The sequence below is a fragment of the Mustela nigripes genome, chromosome 3 (assembly GCF_022355385.1).
Source record: "Mustela nigripes isolate SB6536 chromosome 3, MUSNIG.SB6536, whole genome shotgun sequence".
NCBI lineage: Eukaryota > Metazoa > Chordata > Mammalia > Carnivora > Mustelidae > Mustela > Mustela nigripes.
In genome coordinates this window covers 62,376,265-62,380,236 of record NC_081559.1, presented here as the reverse complement: position 1 = coordinate 62,380,236, position 3,972 = coordinate 62,376,265, and the positions used below count along the sequence as shown (strand labels likewise).

The 3,972-nt window shown below is 41.4% G+C and overlaps 1 pseudogene; it reads left to right on the top strand.

The window, feature by feature from the left end:
• The first annotated feature begins 546 nt into the window (after window positions 1-546).
• Window positions 547-2,193, top strand: LOC132014474 (DNA primase small subunit-like; annotated as a pseudogene).
• The last annotated feature ends 1,779 nt before the right edge of the window (window positions 2,194-3,972 follow it).

Genomic DNA, 3,972 nt, shown 5'->3' with positions numbered 1-3,972 from the left:
CTCTCTGCTCTGCAGGGAGCCTGCTTCCTCCTCTCTCTCTCTCTCTGCCTGCCTGTCTGTCTACTTGTAATCCCTGTCAAATAAATAAATAAATAAAGTCTTAAAAAAAAAAAGATATAGAAGAATATACTAATGACCTTCGGATAGGGAAAAATATTCTTAAACCAGATGCTCTTCATAAAAAAAAAAAAAGTAATACTAACATTTTGCATTGTGCTAAACAGGCAATGAAGGGGTGGGAGGGTGGGGTCAAGTACCAAATGACTGACTGGTTTCTTTTTCTATTTTAAAATTTAGATGACTAGTTCTGAAAAAACCAAGTGAAGTTTTACTCAGAGAGAAAACGTATTATTTTGGCAAGTTTCTGAACCATTTTGGCCCTTAAGATTTGCAGACTAATAAGCCAGTTTTGAACGCCATCTAAAGTTCATTCATACTCTGTGGAGCTCAGACTCCCGGCAGCAGTTACACCTAAGCAGGGCAGGCTTGCTACTTCCCCCCCTTTCCAACCTCCTTTTCCTCAGGGATATCTATACAGCGCACCGTATGCCGCGAATTAAAAATCGCTCTGGGAGCTTCCAGGTTGGTGAATACATGGTGACCCGGGCAGAGCCGCGCGCCTGGAGAGAGCCTGGAACCTCTCCCTCCGTCCCCACCCGTTCTCCTGCCCTGATGCTTCGTGTCTCTTGCTCTGCGTGTTCATTCTCAGCCTGTTCACAGGCTCACCTTTCCACAGAAGCTCCTCTTTCTGGAAAGGGCACAGCCTCCTCGTGTCCAGCTGAGCAGTGAACCCCAGAGACATGCGCCGACAACGCGGAAGCCCATGAGGCCTCCAGACCAACCCGCAAGCGGGAGCTACCATTTCCAGCGGCCCCTGCGGAGGGCGCTGGCCCGCGCCGCTGTGGCGCAGACTCGGCACTGTGAGTTCCCGCCAATTCCAGCGGCGGTGATTCGGAGGCGCTGAGACCCGCGCTCCACGCAGCCGCAGCCGGAGACGTTAGACCGCCCGAGCTGCCGCAGCTGCTTCAGATGCGTTACCTGTGCGGCAGAAGTATTGCGGAGTGATTTTAAAAAAAAAAAAATTGCTTTCACACGATGAGTTTTCATTCATACCAGAAGATGGCGACCACGTTTGCTACGAATCCTTCGACTCCCAAAGTGGTCTGGAAAAGGAGATGCAGGAAGTGCGTGATGTAGTCCCACAGACCTGAACAGCATGAAACAGTGAAGCCCAGAGCTTCCCCGGCTCAGGAGAAAGAACTAGTTGACATTGGGATCACAGGCTATGGCAGTGTGTTAGATGTCTGCGTTCTGTAGACATAGGTTCTGAGTCTCGGCCCCTCAGGGTGATGGCCATATGCATCATGGACTGGACATTGAAGGAGGGCTTTTTTGGACTTCAGCATCGTCTCCAGGTATGATCTGGATGCAAGGAGGGGTGTTCATTGTTGGGTCCGTGATAAATCAGAAAACGGTCTATCACAGTACATTCTGGGATACTTGACTGTGAGTCTTGCAAAGGGTGGTGAAAATGTTAAGAACTAAGTTCTAAGTGAAAGAATTCACCTTCGGTCAGAATATCTATAAACATAATTTTAAAATACGTCAAAAAAATATGCCTTGGTTGATCAATATATTCTTGAAAATAAAGCTGGGATAAGATTTGAGAACTTGCCCTTGAGCCAATTCATGAGGAACTTCAACAGATCTTCCAAACGCATCACAGTTCCCGTCGGCGCTGGGAGCATTTCAAGATGGTAGCCAGCAGATGTCAGAATAACATAAAAAATGACAAACGTGGACCCAGGCTTGAGTGGGAGACCATGCTCGGACACTTTTCTACGGCTGGATGGATGTCCATGTTAGAGAAGGAATCAATCTTTTACTGAAGAGCTTTCTTAATATTCATACTAAAACAGGCTGCATTTCTGTGCCTATTGATTTACAGAAAGAGGATCAGTTTGATCCATTTACTGTTCTAAACAAATCATCTGCCATGAACTGGGTTACATTTCCACTAACGCAGAAGAAAAAGAGGAGAATGAAGCTGAATCTGATATTAAACATAGAATCAGATATTATAAGAACTTTCTAGCTTCCTATGTGAAAGTTTTCAAACGGTTTCTTGAGAACCTAGACAAGTCCCGAAATGGTGAAGTTCTCAAGAAGAATGATTTACAAAAAGATTTCTGAAGGTAACAATTTCCCCCAAACCAATGCGGATATCTTCAATCTAAAAATCAAATACTTCAAAAGCCATTCCATAAATATGGCAGGACCATGTATGCGTCTTAATGCTCAAAGCAAAATTTCCTTTTCTTGTGAAATAATTATGTTGAAAATACTCCTGAGAACACCAAAGGAGTGTCAAGATTCCTGGAAGGAGCAATAATGGGAGGGATAAGTGGATTGCAGGTAAATTTGGAAAATTTAATATTATACAATGATAATTCTAAGATTTCCAATATGAATACTCAAAGCTTTACCAATTGCTGTAGTGAGCAGCAATATACCTGAGATCTTAATCTCACCCCAATGGATACAGGTCCATAGTTCTGGAGTGACTATTCTAGATGAATGAGACATTTGTCTTTAAGTCTTTGACCCTTAATTATACCCGAAGTGTGTATTCAGTTATTTCCTAATTTTGCCTACTAATATTTTTATTAGGCTGCACTTTTAAAAATCATTGTAAACTGGGCCTCTAAACTTACAAAAACTTCCATTCAAAAGATATAGGTTACTATATTACAATAGTAAGATCTAATAGTGTATCTTTCACAACTAGCAATTATAGCTCCTTACTGCTTCCCTCAGAAACAATTGGATTATTACCTATATAAAGAAAACAGCTTAGAAAAAAATAGCTAACTTCATCAACAAAACTCTTGTATTTGTCTATCTGATACTTTAATTTTAAAGGTTTTGCTTCTTCCTTGTTTGATTTTGTGCTATAGATTTTGAAGTATCAGATTTCTTTTGCCTGGTTTTATAGCCAGTCGAAACAAAGCAATTGTTCTGGTTTACATTCTATTTTCTGAAAAACATTAAGAAGCAAGGTATTGGGTTAGTGATTTCCATGACTTACGAAAATTTTCCTTCCTTTGCATTTCCTTTAACACTGTTTTCTCTGCAGTTATATAGTCTTTTTTTAATCTTTTAGTTTACATAGAGCAGACTAATATAGGCAACACACTGAAATGCCTTGCATTCCTTTCTCTGCCAATTATTTTTAAGAAGTATTCCACTTCTATTGTGAAGACCAAAATGCCACCCTTCACTGAAGTCTGTATATGAGGATCGTGAAAATGGCACAGTAGAAAACAACCTGAATCAGAGTTGATTTGGGAGAAATCAGATCAGTGTGCATTATGAGAAGCATTAAGTGAGATTTTAGCTCCACCTTGTGTCCTGTGGTAGAATAATATCTTGGAAATGAAAATACACCATTTTAGGCAAGACTCAGATTAAGCAGGAGCATAAGGCTAGTCCCTTTGTCCAGTCAAAGGCCTGTTGCTTTGTGTTTTTTAGTTGCTGTACTGAAAAACATCCATGCAAGAGAAACATTCTTGGATCTAAGGAATTTGCTAGATATTTACAAGGCCAATCAGCACACGACAGCTCTTTCATATATCAGCTTTAAAAATAGGAAGATTTGGGCGCCTGGGTGGCTCAGTGGGTTAAGCCTCTGCCTTCAGCTCAGGTCATGATCTCAGGGTCTGGGATCGAGGCCCGCATCGGGCTCTCTGCTCAGTGGGGAGCCTGTTTCCCCCCTCTCTCTCTGCCTGCCTCTCTGCCTACCTGTGACACCTCTCTCTCTCAAATAAATAAATAAAATCTTTACATATGCACGAATGAGGTCATACTGTGCTTTTCTTTCCTTTTAGTGCAAGTATATTTCAATATAACCATTTTAGAACTGAATTGAGATAATAGACAAAAAACAAATGAAGACATAAAACATTTGAATAA